Source organism: Rattus norvegicus, chromosome 15, assembly GCF_036323735.1.
Source record: "Rattus norvegicus strain BN/NHsdMcwi chromosome 15, GRCr8, whole genome shotgun sequence".
Lineage (NCBI taxonomy): Eukaryota > Metazoa > Chordata > Mammalia > Rodentia > Muridae > Rattus > Rattus norvegicus.
The window spans coordinates 75896751-75921638 of record NC_086033.1 but is presented as its reverse complement, the minus strand read 5'-3'; the positions used below and the strand labels follow the sequence as shown (position 1 = coordinate 75921638).

Below are 24888 nucleotides of genomic sequence, written 5' to 3'. Positions count from 1 at the left end.
TAAATTTTATTTTTTTCTGTAGAATCGTTAAACACAGCTCCTTGTTCTGCTTATTATCAAGGTGAGCTTTTAGCACATAAGAATACCATATGCCTACCAACATAGTTAGATCTGCAATATTAAAATGCATGACCATTGCACACAGAACTAGCTTATAGCCCATGATTTATCCATGTATAAACATTGAAACATGTAGTGACTGGTAATGTGCTTAGCATCTGGGAGGCATTCAATACACAAGATAACCATTTCCATAATACAAGAAAACCTTCTTGTTCATTTTGAATAAGGCATGATGAATCGCACTGTCAAGAATAAGAGCTAGACATTATACAAACGTTGCTCCAATGCTGTTTCAGCAGTTGATATCGTTGAGACATAAAAAATGTATATATTACCTATGAAAGATGTTATATTGTACTCCTATTAGGAATAGGCTATGCTAAAAGAGAGGGACCTGATATACAGTCTTAGACAAATCTGTTGAAGATGAAGTGACCAATATGAAATGAGGAGATCAATATGTTTGTATTGGTTTTATTAAAGTAGCTGATAGGCTCATCGATTAGAGGAGATAAGTGAGAACAAAGCAAGTCAAGTCAAAGCAACAAAGCAAGTCAAGGATCACAGAATGTGTTCTCAATTTCTCATGTGAACCAGGAGGCAGATGACAATACCCAGAATGTGAAAGTTTATAAAGTGGGTACTTTAACTTGGGAAGAAAGTAGTAGTGTATTTCATTTACTGTAAGTTTAAGAAACCCAAAGACGTCTAGTGTTGTTTGTAATGGCAGACATTGAGCATAAAAACACAGAAAGGACTGACTTACAAATTAAAGCAACAATTCAGATGTAGCAGAGGAAAAGATATGATTGGATGTTGGCTTGACTGACAGATTGAACAACTGGCAGATCCTTGTGATGAGAGAGGAGGTCTATGAAGAATTGTTTGGAATCCTACTGAAGTGGGTTCACAATGTGATAGAAGGAAGCACTTAGAGTAGTGGGAAAAATGCAATATGATACTGATAATTTTCTTTAAAAACAACTTCGGTAAATTTAATATTTCTTGTCAAATTGCTAGTCACATTAGAGATTTGGCTTGTTTCGATGATTAACATTTTATTTTCTGATAGATGTGATCCCTTTGAAGAGATCATAGTTCCAGTGAAAGACCCTAATTCTTGCTATTTAAAAAACAGTTTGTAACATTCTATATTGTCTAGAGTCTACCCCCAGAGAAGGGACTATACAACTCAGTCCCACAAAAAAGTACATAAAAAATGTGAACACAGATTTAGAGGTATCTTTGCGTACTCAGGAAGTAGAAAACCAAGTTACCATAAAAAAGTGATGCTGGGACATCGTTAAGTACGTTTTAGCAGAGGAGAAAGCATGTAGACTTTACCATAAGAGATGTGTCTGGCTATATATAGGGGATCTCCATGACAATGACATCTAGGATGCCATAGCAGTAGATCTAGGGTTTGCTTTACTGAGAGACACTCGTGAGCGTTGAATTGAGAAGAAAGCACTTTTCATTCCTCTTAGCATAGTCTTACCATGCTGGTTGAATCGTGTTTTGGTCATGGGTACATATTCAAATGCATACGCCTGTATAGGAGAGAGAAAATGACCTCATTCATTACCTGCCTTGTTCAGGGCTTTGCTGTCCTGCGTTCTTATAGGAAACTCATTCGCTGTTCCCTCTGGACACTGCATTTTATTACTTAAAAACAAATATGTACTTCCTTTTCCAGATAGGACATTTTTCATTACAAAGCACTTTGCGAAGCACTCTTCTTTTGCCATCAGCCCCTCTGTAGTGTCTAGTATGACCAGTAACCAGGAACTGGTGGACTACAAGGAAAAAAGAATCCACAATGAAAGAAAGGTGTAATAATGTCAACACCTTTGTTACCCTACTGAATATAGAGCATGTTTTCTAAAATATATTTCCAAATCTCCTATATTAAAAGGAATAGATATATGTTTTAAACACCTGATTACCTTGACTGCATAAAAACATTATTTCTTCAAACTCTGAAGTTTGAAATCTACTATTCTTTTTTTTTTTTTTTTTTTGATTTTTGGTAAAAGGATGTCTTTAAAGGGAAAAAGAATGTTGTGACCGGATATCATTTTAGAAAATAACTCTTGAAGTAACATGAAGAATGTTCTCACTATTTCAGGTTGGACTTTTACAAAACACATTCAACTTTGTCAGCACGGAACCAAAAGGAGAGGAAAGCTGAAGCGAACTCAAAGCACAGTCCCCAAACATTAAAAGATTTTAGACTACAAAGGAAATGGGTATTCAGTTCTTCTTCATACAATGAAAGAATGGAAATGTTAAAATTAATCTCATAGGGCAGATTGCAATAAACTCAGAAAAGGAATCAGAAGAATAGAGAGAGGAAGGGGACGAAAAAGTAAAAGTGTGAAGAGGATTAAAAGAATGAGGAAATGGAAGAGGGTTAAGGGAGGGCCTGAGGGAAAATACACAAGACAACAAGACAAGAAGAGAAAACAATTTACTCAAATCACCACATAAGGTGTGTGTGTGTGTGTGTGTGTGTGTGTGTGTGTGTGTGTGTGTGTTTGTGTGTGTGTTTGTGTGTGTGTTTGTGTTTGTGTGTGTGTATGTGTGTGTGTGTGTGTGTGTGTGTGTGTGGGGTGTGAGGGCACATGAGTGTAGGAAAGTGTCATCTACTAGTTTTGAGAAACAGGTTTTCAAGAAGCTAGGTATATCATTTTCCTGGGATGATTTTTATTTTGTTATTTTTGGGTTTTGTTTTTGTTATTGGGTTTTGTTATTGTTTTTGTTGTTGTTTGCTTTGGTTTACTTGGAGATACTAACAGAACATTAGTATTAAGTCTACATGCAAAGTTTCTACCCTGTTCAGATTTTAAAGATGTAATCTGAGTGTCAAATACTATTATTTTCTGTAGTTTAACTGAGAGTTCAATGAATTGAAATTAGTAGTGTATTGCACTAAACTTTTTTTGGCCAATGTAATAGCATTTCTTTCAGTATTTATTTCTTTAAAATAAACATATATATATATATATGGGAGAGAGAAACAGAGAGAGAGAGAGAGAGAGAGAGAGAGAGAGAGAGAGAGAGAGAGAAATTAGTGAGAGAACCTGGTATTCTGTGGTTTCTTTCAAATTTGCTTTAGTTATTTAAGGTAACAAGAGCATAAAATTTATTCCTGATGGGAATAAAACTGGACAGAATGCTGCCTACCTTAATACTATGATTGTTTTGAGGTATATAAATCATACTATTTGAGCTGTCACATATACTTATGCTTTACCAAAATGAATTTTATGTGTGTTTAACTGGCAATTTAGTGTAATCTAAAACTCAAGTACTTAATCTTACTCATTATGAATACTTCTATAATCAATTTATCACAAGCCTTAAATATGTCTAGTAGATTCTGTGAGATATAAAAATTTCTATACATAAAGCTTGGGATTTATTAAAAACATTTTGGTCTCCAATAGGATATTTTTAATTATGTGAGTTTTAAAGATATGAAAACTTTCTTCTGTGTCTCACCCAAAGTTGCAATCCTGATAATCCTGATTTGTAGAGCCTTGATTTGTCAGGACTGTCATCTCATCGATTGTTCTTTTCTTGCCTTTATCACTCACTGCACATGTCCCCCAAGATTGTACAGATGTGTAAAACGCTACGGCTGAAACTTCACTTTCTTGCAGATGCTTAATAAAGACTAGTATGAGTTCGCCCAGAATGTGGCTTTCTCTTCCCTCTCCGTTGGTTGTGTATACTAGAAACTGAACATGGCAGCCTTATGAAGGTCAAGTGTACTGTAGAGGAGAAGAAGATTAACAGTTATCAGTAACATATTACGTGCTACTTGAGCCTATTTCATAGACAATAGAAATTAGAATGCCAAATACCAAATTTAAAATTGCAGAAGAGACCTCAACATTAACATACTTATATTTGCTCCTTTATAAATTCTCCTTTTAAAGGAATCCAAGCGGATTGAGAAAGCCCTGGACAAGTGCTTTGCTGCAACAATCACTTGCAAGCTTCTCTCTGGAGCAAGGGGAAACTAACAGATTCCTCCTTGAAGCACGCCCAAGCCTTTGATTACTTCTATTACTGCACAGTGTCTATATCTGGCTATTAAATTGTGCAATTTTCCTTCATCATAGACTTGGCTGCTTCAGGTTGAGAACACTGTACTCTGTCTTCTAATTCCAGTAAAGTCAATTATATAAACTCTTTTGCTTTTAACAAAATTCTTTTTAGCACACTGCCTCTTGCGTAGCAGGCAGAGCTAAGCAAAAGGGAACTGTGCAAGCTTTTCAGGTACAGCTGAGTTCTGCTCAGCAGGTACATTTATTACTAATGGGTAAAATAGTCTCCGATTTTAGCTACATAATGCTTCTGAAGCCTTCCGTTTTCTAGTTTGGAGAGACATTCTCGTTTCACGGAGAGAGGACGGTGAATGCCACTGAGCACAAGATGAAACTGTAGCCAGGGCACTTTTTATCATTTAGCTTGCTTCAGAAGACAGCGCTGCTTGTGTCTTTAATGGGTTGATTTGCATTATGTAGCTCGGTCCACCCGGACTTAACCACTGAAACATCTCCCTGGTTTGTACAAAATGTCTTAGTTAAGACGGGTTTAAAAAATGTGGGTGTTATGTTTACATATTAAATATTTTATCAGAAAGGATTACTTTGATACTTTGGTACACACTGTTAAAATAGAAATACTCTTTATTTTTGGCACCAGATCAATTTAAGTTCTTTCTAGTGATGGGGTATTTTAACACATTTTTCCTAGAGAGTTGCTCCTAAGTTAATAAATAATACATAATCATACGCTTATCTATTCCCTGTTCCCTCCCATACCTGACAACACATACCTTGGTAATAATGACTAGTTGTGCCTGTGTGGAAACCCTGATAGTTTCTGCATGGAGGAGGTTTTCTCACCTGCTGTGAGATTTCTGGATTTGTGGGTTTGTTGCATCTAATGAACTCTTACTTCCATGTAGCCCTTGACGTTAATGGAAATGAGGTGAATGAACCCAATAGTCTTAACACACTTCCTACCTCCGATGTTTCTTGAATCGCTACTTGAGTGTGGTTCATGAATGGGAAGTTACAAATACCAGGTTCACTTGAATGCCTGGAAAAATGTGGGATCCCAAGCAACATACCACACACATGAATCAGATGATAAGATTTTATTCTCTTCCCACCCCCCCTGCCTTCTCCATTTTCTTCTCACTCTTCTCTCTTCCATCCTCCTTTGCACATACAACATAAATGTATTCATATACACTGACGGTGTGTACTTGACAGTGTGTGCTTGGAGAGGAGATGCATCGGTTAAATTCCAACAGAATGTACCAGCTCATTCTGTCATCTAGCAAAGTCTGAAATCATATGTGCAGTCAGAAGAATTAAAACTGTGTGACTGACTTCTGAAATTATTTTGTTCTATGTGGAATGTCATGTTTTAAACCAGCCCTATTGATTTTAATATGACTACTTATCTTAGTGGGAGAGCATAGGTCAAGGAAGGTCTTAGGAATCATCACATAGAGGCATTTAAACTACTTCCTCAGATATGATATTTCTAACATATCTTTTGTGTGTAAGTCATTATATTTGGAAGACCAGCTTAAGTGTTACAAAACCACAGGTTTTCTACATGAAGTACAGAAAACTAAATGTACTTTTCTAAACTCTCTTCGACAGGACAATTAGGAGGGAGCATCTCTTACAGTATAACTAATGGCAATTCTCTGGCATACTGATACCCTGATTTGTGGTTTTTTGTAGCTCTCTCAATATTTAGGATACAACCATCATTTTTCTGGGTCAAGTATTTGGGGTCTAAGACTATTTTAAAATGGTTAAATTGTACAATAGCATTCCCCAAATCAGCCTGTGCATTACAATCAACTAGGGTGCTTTACAGTTCCAAAGCTCAGGACACATTCTCTGCCAACTGCGTCCCAGGCTCCCAGGCTGATTCATCCACTGGTATTTCTTCAGTCCCATCAGTTGACTGTAATATGAAAGCAATTTAAAGATCTGCTATCACAGACAAAGCTGTGATCATGGATGATTTAAATTCCAATTTTTCTGTCCCCCGATATTTCTTCTTAATTTCATCCCTAGACAAACAGCTCGAGTTTCCTCTGTACCTCCCAAGTGAATCTTCCTCCCTGATTTCTTTATTTCTGGTAATGAAAATTTCATTCTACAAACCACCAAGGTTTAAGCTGTCAAAATTACCTTTAATTTTCTTTCTGTTTGGGGGCTTTATTTATTTCTCCAATGCTAACATTTTAAATAAGTACATTGAAAACTGGGTTTGGGTCTTAGCTATTATCATTAACCCCCTGTAGCACTGTGCACAGGCAGATGTTTCTACATAATGACAATAAAGGGGCAAGGGGAGGTGAGCTCTGTACCACTGCCAATTTCCGTGGTGTAAATATTCCCACTGAGACAGATTTTACAGTAACAATTGGTTGCAAACATGTGACTATTTGGCAATCAGCCCTGGCAAACTGGTATAAGCTGGCTCCAATACAACAGAGCAACAGGCACCCAGTGGGGACATATTGTTGACTAAATAAGATTAGAGATGGTAAGGCCTCTGATGACACGTGCACTTTTCAATCAATACCTGTTTCCATATATTGTAAGTTGTTCACTATTTAATTGGGTGCACTCATTTATTGAATAACAAAGTGGAAATTAGCAATTTAATAGTATTATTAAAAAGGTGTCTGAAAATCATATATTACTCATAATTGTGCTTGTGGCTTATGTGGCTTCCTAATAATCAAGAAACTATGTCAGTCCCCCCCCTAAATAGTTAAGAAAAGGATTATAAACATGAATGATAAACTACAAAAGTCACGGGTCCCACATTTTGTATATAACATTTTATTGTGGTGATATCTCTTAGAAACAAAGCCAAGTCCTACATTTTGGAAGCATTCAGCATTATTTGTATTGCCGATTTTATGCAAGCTCATTTTTAATAGAATAGAAGGTATATGTATTCAAAATGTATTTAAACTAAAATAATTATTTTCTAAGCTCTTCTTTTCAAGATCAATACTAACACTAAACAATTTTCTTCATTCAAAACACACACACACACACAAAATAATTTTAATTTGGAGAAGTCGAAGAAGAGTTGAAATGTGCAGCATCTCAGAGGAACTTGGAGATTAAAACTATTTCTGACTAAAGATGATTTATTTAGTTTTGATATAACCGAAACCCTGCAAAGGGAATTTTCTAAAATGTAACAAATGTGATTTATAGTTTCAAATTCCACATGAATGAATCACTAAAGGAATATATGAGTCAGACATAATCTTTTAAGAAGGTTTAATGTGCTAGCGATAGCTTAGGAACCTTCTCCCAGTTAATTTATTTTAGTATTTCAAAGACAGTCTGAATGTGATCCTTATGAAAGACAGAGAGGTGGTCTGTGCACAGTCTCAGTTGTTGACCAGGACTAGCCTTCCTGTTCTGCACCTCTAATAATTTAAACAGGCATGTAAAGTCCCTAGTCTATTCTTGCCTCAGTGAGTGCACTCCCAGAAATGTCAATAGCAATGGGTTTTGTTTTTCTCATATGAAGAAAACAAACAGAATATGGGGAGAGTCATCCACTATTGTCAGCTGCACTGCGATTCTATAATGATCAGGACAAAGTGTCACCAGGGAAGGGTCTGCATGCTGGAGTTTAGGCAATCGTGCAGCTGTTGAATGTGAAGATTCTGAGAATCCAGCTTGTCTTGTCTCTGTCACTCAGCAGATCTGCCTGTTTCTCCCATCGACTCACCTACATCACTTCAGAAGAAGTCATGTATGCATCTCAGAGCATTGGACCTAAGTGCCTTTAAAACGTCAAGGAGGTTTATATTTGTCCGTTGTGTCGTATGGCAGCAGGCATAGATCACCCAGTCCTGGCTTCTGATAGATTGCTTACAAATGCTATGTTTCCACATCTTAAGTTTGAGTTTCACCTTACTTGGAATTTTCTGGATGTCATTTCTCTTCACAATTACCAATATTCTCATGATAATATGTGAGAAACTCTTATACCCTGCCATATATGACAGAATTCATTCTCTCATGCTTTCTGGGTATTGCCAAAGTAGCTTAGAGCTGATGTAGTTCTTCAGATAATACACTGACTGGCTCTACATTTTGGTCATGGAACAGCTTCTCCCTCTTTCTTTCATTCCTGTTTCCTTCTTTCCTTTCTTCCTGTCTGTCTCACTGTTTCTAATATCATTCAGTATACCTTGGCTCGATTGTGCATTACTTTCCTGTTATCCTAATTTCTATTGCAAATTTTAAACCACATCGGTGAACGCTATGTTTTACATGCCTAGCAATATATCATTACTAGACACAAAGCCCAGAAAATTTAAATGATAGGACATACAGAAATTAATATTATTACTACTTGGTTTAGGAAATGATATGGCAAGAATTTCCTGTCGTTTTTCTTGTCTCTCCTCACTTCTTTTATCTCGAACACAGATGATCTTTACATAAGCAAACGATGACTACACATTGAATGTTGGTATAGATAATGATATTCTGCATGAGAAGAAATCATTTAACACCCCTTCTCCATATTTTCCTGAGACATGTGCCATTTACATAATCCATATGAACATTAAAGGATTCAAGCCAGCCCAAAAGTAACTCTATTAAATCTACATTCCCATGTGGTATGTAGATATTTGTGAAGTGCTACTGAGGCATTTGGCAGCTGGGCTGGCCTAGTGAAGAGTAGACCTCACTTCTCTCTTACTGAGCACAAGTTTGTTCCAACATCGCCTTTTCTAATTGTCATATTTTCGTTATGATCCTATGGTTTTGAGCAACTGAGAAATTTACATCAATGCCTATATCTTTTATACATCAATTCAACCTCATGCAACACAATTTAAAAAAGAACCAGTTCTTAAAAATTAATGTCATCATAATCACTACTCTCCATTTGCCAGGCAGAAATGGTCACATATTTTAATTTTTCCATGATCATTGCATTTGGTGTCAGCCTCTGGTAGGACACTCTCTCTCAGTACAAATAAGGCTGAGGCAGAGTCCTGTGAAGATGCAGGCTTCTGAGATTTAGAGGCTGGAGTTGTTTTGTTGTTGTTATTGTTCTTTTCCCTCCCCTGTGTCAACCACAGGCAACAACTGCCTGACTGTTTTACACCTGAAATGTCAAGCTTCCCTGAAAGCGTTGCCTACACTTTATACTGTTTCCAAAAACACAACAGTGAAATTTGTAGATGCTTCTTTGACTCTAACCATAATCCCCCAACATATTAAGCATATTTCTTTGATTTCATTTCATGGCTGTGATCTGTTCCTCATCCTGTCACTGTATCTAAAGGGAATGTATTCTGGGAATAACTGTAATTAGCATTACTTAACTCTTAAAATAATTCAGTAAGTCCTTATTATAAGTGTGTGTGTGTGTGTGTGTGTGTGTGTGTGTGCGTGCGTGCGTGCGCACAAGAAAGAGAGACACAATGAGTGTAGGACTTCATGTTCAGATGTGTGGATCGGTGTGAATGTGTATGTGGAGTGCTCCATGACCTCAGGTGTGAGTGTTGAAGGGATAAAGTGAATTTCGACATGGGGGACATCTACTCTAGTGGTTCAGACAGAAAAGAATGACCCCCTCCCTCATTTGTTGTTCTCCCTTCGGCATATTAGACATCCTTGGAAAGAATAACTTAGTCCTGCTTTTAATAGACAGAAAAACAAAGCAGTAGTCCCTGGTCACTAATTCCAGGATTTGCATGCTCTCTGTACTTGGGAACATTCTTCAGCTCTGTAGTCTCTACTTAAAACCCTGGTGGGAAATTTAACCCTTTAATGTTTGTTGTTGTTTTAATTTGGCAGCGCCTTCCTTTTCTTGCCCTGCATGTAAAGATTCAGGCAGCAAACATTAATGTTATTTTATATTTCGTCATAAAGTAACTGTATATTTTTAAGTTAACGTAAAACATTCTTTCAAATAAAGAAATGTTTATTAGGAAATCTACATTGTTTGATTTATATTTGTTTATAGTTGTTTTGCAAATGTGTACAAAAATCTTACTGGATAAACCATAAAAGTGTAATTATTATTTCAAAGACATGTAATTCTTTCTCCCTTTTTATTTTTATGGTTTCTTTGCATCACTCTCTCTCTCTCTCTCTCTCTCTCTCTCTCTCTTTGTGTATGTGTGTGTGTGTGTGTGTGTGAGGGAATATGGTGATTAGGCAAATTTAAAGGAAGTTGCTTATTATTATTTTAAAATATTTTCCTAAATTGCTACTAATGAGAGTTAATTATGGAGATATAAATATATCACTTGTAATTATTCAATAATAATAATTTTAATAAAAGACAACAACAAGTAAGACCCAGCTCTGCACAGTGTAGATTCCACTGAGGCCTTAATTTCAAGTTCTCAGAAGGACTTTGAAGATCCCAGCAGGGTCTTCCACCACTGCAGAATCAGGCTGCCAGGAGCTCCCCAAATGACATTTCCACATATGTCCCCATGGGTGTCCACAATGATTGGAGAATTACCAGGAAGGGAGGCTGACTTAATTAACTTTGAGAGTGTTTATGTTAGCACAGCTAAGAGTAATTCATCATTATAGTAGGCACTGGGAGGAACAAAGAGGAAGAATGAGACTCTGCCTTTGAAGATTCTGGTGATTTCCTGGGGATAAATTACAGTGCTGAGGACTTGCAAAAACTAAACATTAGAGAGTAATACCACATAGACTGCTAATGCGGATGAAAGTACATTCAAGTGATAGTAAGGAGAATGTTTAGCTCAATTCATTTTAATCAAGGACATCTATATTTAGACATTTAAATTTGAAGTTATCTTCTCAATGAATAGTGTTATGTGTTTGCTCATGTGTATACGTGCATATGTATGAATGTCTTTGGATCTTTTTGAAGACAGTATTTAGAGACTTTAAAATAAAAGTATAGCATGCTGTTTGGCTTACTTTTCTGTTTCAATTTGCCTGATCATCATTAATTTATATGTTAATAGTAGTCCTTGTGATAATTCAGTGAATCTATATTGAACCTTCTGGTGAAATTTAGCCTACTTTTAACACCTTCATTCCAATTTCCCATTTGTACTAACCATTATTTGATATTCAGGTTGATTTTTTAATGAGAGAGAGAGAACCCATGTCATTTTCATTTATTTATTTTTCTACCTTTATTTCACTTAATTTTGATACCTTTTGTGTTGTTCATTTTGCTTAAAATGACAAAATTTTGATAGTTTTAAATAATTTCGCATTCTGTACAAAGCATGTTTTAATCCATCACCACATTGCTGAGTACTTAGCTTGATGTATGAATAAATGTATATATCGTATGAATGTATGAATAAATAGATATGAATAGTGTCACAAAACATGGAAATACAGCTCTCTTCCTAGAATACTTTCATAACTTTTCAATATATAGCTGGAGGTAGAATAGCTGAATAACAGTCGAACTATTTCCTAGATACTAATTTCCATACTGTGAGTCTTGATGCAACGCCAACATCAACACCAGCAATGGATGAGCTTCTTTTCTTTACGTCCTCAGTAGATTCTAGCTGGCTTGGAATGAAGATCATCATAATTCTGATTTGCAATTCCCAAATGACTGTATACTTGAGAATTTTTCAAACAATATTTGCAATAGGGATTTCTTCTCTCATGAGGTGAGGTGTTCGTTCAGATCATTTTCCATATTTAATTGGATTATGTGTTTTTCTTACTTACATTCCTTATATATTCTAGGCGTTGATCTTTGTTGAGTTAATGACAAGAAAGCATTCTGCCTATGGAGTCTTGTGACTATAATTATTTCTACAGCTGTGCAGATTTTTCATAGTTATGGGTAATGGGAATTGTGAATTATGTCTTCATTTTCTTGTGATTTTGTGTTCATCTTCAGAAAAATGTTCACTATACCAGTGTTTCAAATACTTCCCTGTTTTGGGGTATATAATAATTCTAAAGCATATTTTCTTCTATTCACTTTAACTTGATTATTGTACGAAGTTATAAATTATGGGACACTGATGTTCTGTAATATTATGACAAAAAAGTGTTATGCCTTAATCAGTGCATGTTTATTTAATGCAATATATTTGTATGTGTAGGCAAGATATAGCTATTCATGGTTTTTATTATAGAACACTAATTGACCCTTGTTTTAGGAAGTCTGAAGAGAGTCTTTCAAGACTCAGATTGAATAATGGCATTGTGGAATTCATTGTCAATGATTTAAAAACGTGTACTAACCAGTTGATTTCAGTAAAGTATGTACAGGAAAACAGAAGTATGTGAAGAGATAGTGGCATTCTGACTAATGTTTAATGATCAGGTGACCTCACATAAGCTCAGATTGAAAATTCTCATCGTTCAACAAACATTAACACTATACTTTAGACATTTGCTTTCTCTTTTAACACTGTAGTAACTGGATGCTACACGTGAATATGTATAATTTTCCGGCTTGATAAAATCAGGACTCAACTCACTTGCTATGTTTGGGTATGTAGAAAAAATTATCATCGGTTTAGTCTTGAGAGCCCTCATTTATAAATAAATATTTAATGCCAAAGTATCCCATGTAATAATGTACACTGTGTGATTCCAACAATTATTGATACTATTTTATATAGGTAATTTTAAAAATGTTTTGGCTGACACATTTTTTTTTATTAACTTGAGTATTTCTTATATACATTTCGAGTGTTATTCCCTTTCCCGGTTTCCGGGCAAACATCCCCCTCCCCCCTCCCCTTCCTTATGGGTGTTCCCCTCCCAACCCTCCCCCCATTGCCGCCCTCCCCCCATAGACTAGTTCACTGGGGGTTCAGTCTTAGCAGGACCCAGGGCTTCCCCTTCCACTGGTGCTCTTACTAGGATATTCATTGCTACCTATGAGGTCAGAGTCCAGGGTCAGTCCATGTATAGTCTTTAGGTAGTGGCTTAGTCCCTGGAAGCTCTGGTTGCTTGGCATTGTTGTACTTTTGGGGTCTCGAGCCCCTTCAAGCTCTTCCAGTTCTTTCTCTGATTCCTTCAATAGGGGACCTATTCTCAGTTCAGTGGTTTGCTGCTGGCATTCGCCACTGTATTTGCTGTATTCTGGCTGTGTCTCTCAGGAGCGATCTACATCCGGCTCCTGTCGGTCTGCACTTCTTTGCTTCATCCATCTTGTCTAATTGGGTGGCTGTATATGTATGGGCCACATGTGGGGCAGGCTCTGAATGGGTGTTCCTTCAGTCTCTGTTTTAATCTTTGCCTCTCCCTTCCCTGCCAGGGGTATTCTTTTTCCTCATTTAAAGAAGGAGTGAAGCATTCACATTTTGATCATCCGTCTTGAGTTTCGTTTGTTCTAGGGATCAAGGGTAATTCAAGCATTTGGGCTAATAGCCACTTATCAATGAGTGCATACCATGTATGTCTTTCTGTGATTGGGTTAGCTCACTCAGGATGATATTTTCCAGTTCCAACCATTTGCCTACGAATTTCATAAACTCGTTGTTTTTGATAGCTGAGTAATATTCCATTGTGTAGATGTACCACATTTTCTGTATCCATTCCTCTGTTGAAGGGCATCTGGGTACTTTCCATTTTCTGGCTATTATAAATAAGGTTGCGATGAACATAGTGGAGCACGTGTCTCTTTTATATGTTGAGGCATCTTTTGGGTATATGCCCAAGAGAGGTATAGCTGGATCCTCAGGCAGTTCAATGTCCAATTTTCTGAGGAACCACCAGACTGATTTCCAGAATGGTTTTACCAGTCTGCAATCCCACCAACAATGGAGGAGTGTTCCTCTTTCTCCACAACCTCGCCAGCATCTGCTGTCACCTGAGTTTTTGATCTTAGCCATTCTCACTGGTGTGAGGTGAAATCTCAGGGTTGTTTTGATTTGCATTTCCCTTATGACTAAAGATGTTGAACATCTCTTTAGGTGTTTCTCAGCCATTTGGCATTCCTCAGCTGTGAATTCTTTGTTTAGCTCTGAACCCCATTTTTAATAGGGTTATTTGTTTCCCTGCGGTCTAACTTCTTGAGTTCTTTGTATATTTTGGATATAAGGCCTCTATATGTTGTAGGATTGGTAAAGATCTTTTCCCAATCTGTTGGTTGCCGTTTTGTCCTAACCACAGTGTCCTTTGCCTTACAGAAGCTTTGCAGTTTTATGAGATCCCATTTGTCGATTCTTGATCTTAGAGCATAAGCCATTGGTGTTTTGTTCAGGAAATTATTTCCAGTGCCTATGTGTTCCAGATGCTTCCCTAGTTTTTCTTCTATTAGTTTGAGTGTGTCTGGTTTGATGTGGAGGTCCTTGATCCACTTGGACTTAAGCTTTGTACAGGGTGATAAGCATGGATCGATCTGCATTCTTCTACATGTTGCCCTCCAGTTGAACCAGCACCATTTGCTGAAAATGCTATCTTTTTTCCATTGGATGGTTTTGTCTCCTTTGTCAAAAATCAAGTGACCATAGGTGTGTGGGTTCATTTCTGGGTCTTCAATTCTATTCCATTGGTCTATCTGTCTGTCTCTGTACCAATACCATGCAGTTTTTATCACTATTGCTCTGTAATACTGCTTGAGTTCAGGGATAGTGATTCCCCCTGAAGTCCTTTTATTGTTGAGGATAGCTTTAGCTATCCTGGGTTTTTTGTTATTCCAGATGAATTTGCAAATTGTTCTGTCTAACTCTTTGAAGAATTGGATTGGTATTTTGATGGGGATTGCATTGAATCTGTAGATTGCTTTTGGTAAAATGGCCATTTTTACTATATTAATCCTGCCAATCCATGAGCATGGGAGATCTTTCCATCTTCTGAGGTCTTCTTCAATTTCTTTCCTCAGTGTCTTGAAGTTCTTATTGTACAGATCTTTTACTTGCTTGGTTAAAGTCACACCGAGGTACTTTATATTATTTGGGTCTATTATGAAGGGTGTTGTTTCCCTAATTTCTTTCTCAGCTTGTTTCTCTTTTGTATAGAGGAAGGCAACGGATTTATTTGAGTTAATTTTATACCCAGCCACTTTGCTGAAGTTGTTTATCAGCTTTAGTAGTTCTCTGGTGGAACTTTTGGGATCACTTAAATATACTATCATGTCATCTGCAAATAGTGATATTTTGACCTCTTCTTTTCCGATCTTTATCTCCTTGATCTCCTTTTGTTGTCTGATTGCTCTGGCTAGAACTTCAAGAAGTATATTGAATAAGTAGGGAGAGAGTGGGCAGCCTTGTCTAGTCCCTGATTTTAGTGGGATTGCTTCAAGTTTCTCTCCATTTAGTTTAATGTTAGCAACTGGTTTGCTGTATATGGCTTTTACTATGTTTAGGTATGGGGACACATTTTGTTATTAATATATTATGCAATAATTAGGAGAAATAGCTATATTGAAGAGGACAGTTTGATGATGCTATCCAGTGGTAGAAAAATGTCTAATGTAGACCAGACTCGATATTTCTCTGAAATTAGAAAAAAAACAAAAGAAGAGAGAGAGAGAGAGAGAGAGAGAGAGAGAGAGAGAGAACAAATCAACTCATTCCTTCCCTCAAAATGAATCTACCTCCTTTTCTACATATACTAGAAGCCAAAAGGAGAAAGATAGTAATACAAAATAATGAGAGATAAAAGAAACAAGGAAACAATTTTCTCATGTTAAGTGCATAGAAAATTTAACCACCAAATAATACTCAATTTAACCATTAATTTTCCTGTCCTAACCATTCTACGATCTTTTGATGACACATTAAGACATAGAAGCTATGGCTTGTTTAGTATAAAATACTGGAAGACGTAGGCTTTGTCATTGTTTTTCTTTCAGTTCTAGTCAGTGACTGAAACCTGATAGGACTTTCCAATGTTTCGCCCCTTCTCAGTGCCTGAGATGCTCATGGACTCTAAGTTTATCGGATTTCTCCCTAGCAAAGGCTTCTTCCTCAATTAAGGACTGAAATGTCAACTGAAGCTAAGGAAGAATCGGGGTAGAGTGAAAACCATTCGTGCCAAATTTGTCTAGGTTCCTGCGACCCCAGTGATTTTTCAAAAAATACTCTTGATGAATATTTAATTTTATTTTTATCTAATTTCCAGAAAAGCTTTATTAATTTGATTGTCTGCCATAAAAAATAATGGGCAGCAGATAATATAATCTTAATAATATATGCAAATGCATTTTCTTACATTAAGCACTTATGATTATTTCGGTTTTATTGCTCTGATACTTTTTTACATACATTAATTTGCAGCTATTATACCAGAATTTTATCTTTGTCCCTTTTCCTTTGATGTTGTATTATCAAAAACGCCCCAAAACCAAGACAGCTTGGGACATATAATTCAAAGATTTTCTTTTTCCACTAAGATTTTAACTTGTCCTCATAGCTCAGTCTCTTTAATCCTAGTATTAACCTTGCTATGATTCTTCAGATCTTTTCTAGAAAATGTTACAGTATCTTCTTGCAGTAGAGTGAAAAAACGAATACCATTTCCAATTAGTGGCGATTCCTCTTCTCTAAAATGTTCAGTTCACTCGCTTCTTCTCACTGAGCACACGTGGAACGTTCATATACATTTATTACACATGTCTAGCTTCTTTGAGTGTGTGACAGTGTTTTTTTTTATGAATCAATATGATATATACTGCCTTCTTCGTCAAAGATGTAAATTTCCAGCATTAGAATATTAAAAATATTATGCTAGAATATATGAGTATTTCATATTTCAGACATAATTTTTACCCACTTGAGATAGTATATGTTTTGAACCGAGAAAATCTTTTCTAAGGAGCCCATAACTATGTCAGCCACAAACATTTTGTTTTCCATGTTCTTAGCAGAGAAAGGGAAAGAATTCATTCAACTAATTAATACATAATTATAGTGTGGTAAATAAACAATTAGGGCACAAATTATTAGATAAGGTTCATGCCATGAAAACAGTGAGATTAGGTTTATAGGACCCCAATCTTATAGAGTATTTAATTACCTTGAGATAATGTCACTACATGGTAATTTTCATAACTTCCAAATATGAATAATCTAATTATCACTATTTAAAAGATGCATCAAGATCTAATTTTGCCTTTTGTTGCCCTTGTGCCATTGAACAACTTGTTGAATTACTCAGCTTTCACGAACAACAGGGTAGATTTTGATTCAATTATCACCTGTTATATTATTAGTAAATGGACAAGCATTTTTCTAGTTTTTTATTGATAGTGTGGTATATATGTTCATATTTTCTTCTACCTTGGTATATAGCTTGGGCTTACCTGGAACTCTTTCTAATACTGTTTATTCAACATCCCAAGTACTCAAATTTCATGATCAGCGATGAATTCCTCAAATCTTAATTTCTTTTAAGAAATGTAGTAAGTAGCAAACAGTATTTCATTTTCTATTTCTAAATCACCCAGTCTTGTAGCATAAACCCAGTCTTGTGTTTGAGCATGGATATTGAAAGATCAAGAGGCAAATAATATAACGTTTTTTCTTTAAATAAAACTCAAGGGGTTGGGGATTTAGCTCAGTGGTAGAGCGCTTGCCTAGCAAGCGCAAGGCCCTGGGTTTGGTCCCCAGCACCGGGAAAAAAAAAAAAAAAAACAACTCAAAAAGTTGCCAGTAGTATGGCTAGATGTTTCTGACATATCATGTGTATTAAGTTGTTACCAGTTACATTTCTTAAAGCATTAGCTTATTATTATGAACATCATGCTAGGTTCAAGTCTCTTGGGCTATGTGTCCATGTGTCCCAGCAGCATTTGTGGTGAAAAGTATCAAAAATATGAGTCCCAACTGATGAGGAAACTCACACTTCAAAAGTTGTATTATAGCCTTTTCAACTGTTCTATAGTTCACAGCTGCATACTTCATGAAAATCAAACAAGAATTTTATTAAAAATAAGTATATAAGAGCAAATTTTAGATTGTGTTACACGATTGTAAACTTATGGATAACTCAAAATATGTAGAAATCGAGTATTACAATTGATATTTTAAATGCTAACATTAGGTTTCATTTTGTACCATTTTGAGGCCTACCACCCACTAACAGAACGTTATTGGTTTATACATACATTTCATTATAGATTTAAATTTTATTTTTTTAAAGTTAGATTAAATACTATAATATTATATGTTAGGAAGTCCACATATTCCTTTACAAGAAAAACAAACAAACAAAATTTCTGGTGTCTAAGGGCTTTCAAAATTTTATGAATTCTGAATTTACTATACAAGGAAAAAGGAAACAGTCAATTTTTTTCTAGTAAGAATGCCTGGTTTCTTCATCTTCAGGAAAATTATATATATATATATGTATATATATATGTATATATATGTATATATATAATATACTTTATATTATAATTATATTATAATATATACTATATTATAATTTGTTATAATTAGAGAATAGTATTCTAAGAGAATAGGAATAGAATTGTATTATCTTGCCTTTTCTTAATGTGTAACCAATATAACCAGTAGCATGGATATTTTAAAAGGTCTTGTAAACCGTGGCTATGTCCCTTCAACAATACTAGGATCTTGCTGGTGTGTTTCATTTGAGATTCCCTTGAAACTATCCATACTCCAAATATAAACCTTATATAGGCATTGCTATTATGATTGTGTATGTGCGTAGGTGACAAAATTGTTAGTGTGGGTGTGAGTAAATGTGCCACTATATGGTGTAACATCATTAAAAAAAACAAAACAAAACAAAACCTACAAATGACCTTAACCTTACAGAGTTAAATGAGCAAAGACACTTCCTTTTTATATGAAATTCTCCCCATTTTTTCCTCATGTTTATCATATATTCACATCAGCATCTGCTATGCATCTTGAATACCTAGAATACCTACACCTCTCATTTGCCAATTTTAAATCACCAAACATGAGCATTGAGTGTCACCATTCATCAAAGTTAAACTGTCTAAGACCAAGAATTATTTTGTTTCTGTTAGCAAAATTAAACTTGTGCTGAAATTTTCATCAGAGGCGTACAACTTTTACTCTAATTTCTCATAAAACTATTTTGAACTTATCTTATTTCTAATATATACCATTCACAGCAAGAGAAAATGTCTTATTAGGGAAAGCAAATAATTTCTCTCCTTGTGAAGCTGTCTAACCATTTAAACTCATAACTTGATTTCCTGTGCCTTTGAGCTACACTACATAGAAGTCAATCCTGGTAGGTTATAATTAGACATGTAGGATAATTCTAATGATGTCTTACAACTGATGGAATCAGCCTTAGCCCTGTCTACCACCTGATTACCATGGAAACCATTGCTGGCCAACCAAGTAATTCCGATCAAAAGGAATTATTATTAATCCTCCTAGTATATGTTGGTTAGGGATTTGCACAGCTTTTGTTAAAGTTTCTTGTGGAAGCTGAAAGGTCCAATAAGAGTAAATATTAATTCTTAATGTGCTGGAGAGCAAGAATGGCTTAGTCTCTGTGGGACTCAACTGGCTTTCAGTAAATCAGATATTAACAGATTATAGGATCAGCCTTGCACTGCCCAGGGATTAGAGATAAACAGGTGAATTTTAGAGGAGGAAAATAATTCCTAGAGCTGACTTAACCAAGTCATTGCCTCTCATAAAATTGAAATTGGATGGAGAAAAAAATTGGAATCTGTATGGAGTTTGAAGCTTGCAAGATTCTATCTATGGGAACATCTAAGATACCATACAATAACATTAAAAAAATCTATTTTTTTCTATCACCTGTGTTATTATTGTTACAAATGGAATGGAATGATCTTTAAGTGACAGAAAGACAGAATTATTCACGATATTTTCTATTTATTTTCATATTTAGTATTGCTAGTACTTTCAATTACAAGTCATGTAATAAGGCAGCCAAGTAAATATTACTGACCATAAGTTACTAAACACAACCCCCCACCCTGTGTGTTTGTGCGCGCGTGTGTGTGTGTATGTGTGTGTGTGCACGTGTGCATGTGTGTGTGCATGTGCATGTGCATGTGGATGCGCATGTGTGTGTGCGTGTTCCTGTGCGTTTGTGTGCATGCACGTGCATGTGTGTGTGCGTGTGTACATGCCTGCTTACAAAGGAGATTGAATCCAAGTCCTTGTGTGACCTAAGTAGGATTTCGGAAACTAAAATACACTTTACCCCTGAAAACATTTCAATGAACATCATCATGAACATTAATCCCTTATAAAGTTGTTTTCTACACTTCCAATATGTAAGTCAAGTCAATATTAATTATATTACAGTTTAAATTTTAAGTCACAAAAATTTTAAAACTCCCTTCTCTTGCCTGGCTTTGTGTGTGTTTTTCGGAGCCTATGGAAAAATAAAATGATATTGGCATAAAGACTAACTAATCTCTTTAGAACAATACCATTTAAAATTTGAACAATTTTTAATTATCTAAACTCTGAATAATGTATAAGTATCTAAAATACTCATACCCACTTTGTCTGTTAAATCATATCATCTATGGGTAGCATTCTCATGTTCTTGATCCCTCTGGCTCCCTTCCTCTGTTTGGTTTCACAAACTCTTTGGCCTTGGGTCTCTGCATTTCTATTAGTTTCTGAATGATGCCTCTCTGATGACAATTGGGTGAGACACAGATCTATGAGTCCAGCAGAATATCATTAGAAGCTATTTCATTGAATTTTTTTTGGACAATCCTATTTGGTTATAGCCTGGGTTCTGGATTAACACACGTCTGGTTTCTGGCCATCCCAGCAGTGTCAGGCATGGAGTCCCTCTGGATGCACAGGCCTCAAGTTGGACTAGTCATTGGTGGGTCATTCCAAGTTCATCACTTGTCCCATACCAACATTATCCTCCTTACTGTCATGCCTCCAGTGCATCTTGCAGGCAGGACACATTGTAGGTAGAAACTTTTGTGACCCATTCACATTGCTGACAGCCTTGTCTCATTTTAGAAGATGATTAGTTAGAGCTCCATATCCCTCATTGCTAGGAGATTTCCCTAGGGTCATTCTTTTAGATTCCAGGGTGTTTCCACTGCATTAGATTCCTTCATCACCCATCAAATACATCTCACACATCCCTGTTGCAGTTGTCTCAGTATTCTTTCTTCTACTACTGGATCACCTCATCCAGCCTTGACAGGAGGGTTTGTTCCTAGTCCTACTGTAATTTGTGGATGTCATGTTTCATTGATATCTTTGAGGGGCTTGCTCTTTTTTATTTTTTAAAGGAAAATGGAGGAGGAATGGATCTAGGGAAGACAAAGTCTGGGGAGTGGAAGTAGAGGAAACTGAGGTAGAGATTCACTGTATATATTAAAAAAATAAAAATAAAAATAGAGAACTCTGAAAAACACCACTTTAACCAAATGATAAAAGTTAAAAATTACCAGTAGCAGAGCAAGTCACCATGCAAACACTTCTAACATGACAGACTGAGAAAAGTGCGAGGGTCACCCTTACGACATGCTACCAACGCCTGTAACCTGAGTCAAATGCTGGACGATATTATCAGAAGATTTGAAATAGCAAATTAAGTAGTAATTTTAGGGTCAGAGGCTCAAAAAATGTCAACGTAGTAAAGGGCAACGATCTGGAATTTATTCTGCATTAAAGGACATTTGGAGATAAGACAACTTAATGAACTACACAACCTTGAACTTTCCTTTGCCAAAAGGACATTTTAAACAATAGGTAAAATGTGGATGGCTATGGATTATGTATTATCATGGTGATTGTCCTGATCTGATTTTGACAACTATGCTGCAATTACATTAGAAAAGTCAGTTTTAGCAGATGACCACTGAAATATGTAAGGATAGAAGAGTATCATGCCGGCAACTTACTCTTACCCTTAAGTGTGTCAGTAACACGAACATTGTAACACTATAATTTAAAGATGAAAAGAAAAAGAAATATGTAAAGTGAATATATGCTATGTTAACCATACTTTCAGTCTGGGTGAAATGGTACATAATATTTTGTACTATTCTTAATATTTTCTATAATTATAAAATACATCAAAATAAAAATACATTATCATTTCAAAATAGGATTTTTTTCAGCTTGATGGCACAATGAGTGAAAACTTACTTTAATGTGTTTGTGTATGTGTTGCTTTGCCTTGTACCTGTTTATTTAAAAAAAATAAACTCAAGCCAATATTTTCTGAATTAGTTCTTGGTCTTCTAACATTACAAGGCATTTAACATATTTTTGATTTCTTTAGTTTCTCCCATTTTGGTAAATCTAAAGAATCAACAATCAAATTTGCATGTGTAGCTAGTCTTTATGAAATAGTTTTAGCAGATGACGACTGAAGTGTGAGAGATAAAGAAATAATATGTCTTCGAGTTACTCTCTGAAGTATTTCATGAACACAAACATTACGAATTACAGATGAAAAGAAGTTTGATGAAGAAGGTAAAATTACAGATTAAAAGGAAAAGATGAAATGTGTTGGATATTGTGAGCTGGGTAAACTGAAAAAGAAAATTCGATATAGACATGTCTAGACCAGAAACTAAATGTTAGTTTAGAGCTAACTTAATAAAGACAATCAGAAAGAAAAATTAGTATTTTCTGAATGTCTTTCTGTTTTGCCTTGTTTAGATACTTTATCATCAAAACTTGAAAAATATTATGGTTGGAGATGAATGCTGCTATATGCTTTGGGGATGCCATGGTTATAAAATGGAGGGACTCATTTATCATCATTGACTCTGCATCTTAAAATTGTAATTGCAAAAGTTCATACAAAAGAGGGTCAGGAAACTCTAAAATGCTCAAACATACCTAAAGATGAATTTAAACTTTCATTGAATTAATATATTATACTTATGACCAAAACTTTAATTATTAAATAGTGTTTAATAATTAGTGTTTAAGAGCGAAAACAGGAACAATTATTCTTGCATATTTTTCAACTATTTTTCAATAGCCTGTACTAATTGTATGATACTTTTACTAATACTTCTGTGGTTTTATAAAGTTAGAGAAATTTTCACTGATCTTTCACTTTCATTAATTTATTTATTCACTTTACATCTCAACATCAACCCCGTCTTCTCATACAGATCATTCCTCCATTCCCACTGAGAACCGGGACTCCTTCCTGGTTATAACTATGCCCCTGGCCCATCAAGTCACTGCAGGACTAAGCACATCCTTTCTCTCTGAGACCAGACAAAGCAACTAATTAGGGGACCAAGATATACAGGTAGGCAACAGTTTCAGAGATTGTCAACCCCTTCTACAGTTGTTGGGCAACCTGCATGAAAACCAAGATGCTCATTTGTTTGTGAAGAGAGGCTTTGCCCTTTCTTGCTCTCTGCTTGCTGGTTCAGTCTCTAGGTATCCCTAAGGGTCCAGGTTAGTTGAGTCTATTGGTTTTTCTGTGGAGTTCTTGTCTGCTTCAGACCCTTCAATCCTTCCTCCAACTCTTCCTCAAGATTTCAGAGCTCCATCTAAAGTTTGGCTATGGGTCTTTTCGTCTGTTTCTATTGTCTGATGGAATGGAGCCCCTCAGAGGACATTCATGTTAGACTCCTGTCTGCAAGCATAACAGAGTCTTATAAATACTGTTAGGGATTAGCTTTTGCCCATGTGATGGGTCTCCATTTGGGCCAGTGATTGATTGGCCATTCCTTCCTCCTCTGCTCTATCTTTGTTCCTTCACATTTTGAAAGCAGAACAAATATTGGATAGACGTTTTTGAGTGAATTGGTGCCCTTATCCCTCCACTGGAAGTCCTGGCTGGCTACAGAAAATGGCCACCTCAGCATCTCTCCCATTAGAGACTCCATAGACAACTTGCTCCCCTTCCCAGTCCCAGGTCATTGGCATGTATTTGATATCTGCCTCCCTGTCTCCTACCCCAGCTTGCATTCTTGCTTAAGATAGCATGTTTGCACTCTGACGTTCTTGAAAGTCTTTCTTATAGTTATCTCTAAACGTTACTTTCAACTTTTGCTTCAGTTCTTATTCTTTGAGAATTACACTTCCATATAATTTACAGCAAATCCAGCCATCTTTCACAGACCTCAAATTTCTGTGCTTGCTCTCTCTCTCTCTCTCTCTCTCTCTCTCTCTCTCTCTCTCTCTCTCTTTCCCCCATACTCCTATTATCTCTTCTCAAGTAAATGTGCTTTTGTGCTAAACTCACTTGAAACCATTAGGTTGACCAGATGTAGGACAATCTATTGGAGCATCCTTGAAAAAAGCTGCCTCTCTTCCCTTTCATTCTTTCTTCATGAAAAATATGACTGCAAAGACACGCAGCAGGCAGTTTTGTTACTGCTTTTCTTTGTGTGTCAGTTACACACTCTCACGCATGCAGCAGTTAGAACCCTTTTCATCCCTTTAGGGTTCTAGAACTACCCCTTATAAATTAGTGGTGTAGATACAAGCTTATTTATTTGTTGAGCTCTCATTCAGTTTAGAACCCAATGAAATTATTCTTCTAGAGCAAAGGCATTCCAATTTGTTATTTGCATAATTACTTGGAAATTCTGAATAATCTTGGAGTAGATAAACAAATAGTTTTAATATTTATCGTGGAGAAACTCAGAAAGTTTTAAAAAAGAAAATAAATGGAAGTAAAAAGACATAAAACATGTTGTTTCTGTTATATTTATACATGTCTTAAGTATTTATTATCCACAGACTATGTCTTTTTCCTTGTTTAATTAGTTTAAATAAGATTCATATTGAATTTAATAAAAATATATAGTCATGAAATATAAATGAAAAATACCAGCCCAATGATGGCTTTAATCCAAATG

The 24888-nt window shown here is 35.8% G+C and overlaps 1 protein-coding gene and 1 long non-coding RNA gene across 15 annotated transcripts in view; both read left to right on the top strand.

The window, feature by feature from the left end:
* LOC120097140 (uncharacterized) overlaps nt 1–5304 on the top strand; it is a 43256-nt gene extending 37952 nt beyond the window's left edge. Inside the window, exon 2 of the long non-coding RNA XR_005494383.2 lies at nt 2192–5304. This is a non-coding gene — a long non-coding RNA (uncharacterized LOC120097140). The remainder of the gene's footprint in view (nt 1–2191) is intronic.
* Pcdh9 (protocadherin 9) overlaps nt 1–24888 on the top strand; it is an 898173-nt gene that overhangs the window by 725006 nt on the left and 148279 nt on the right. The gene's annotated exons all lie outside the window — the stretch shown is intronic.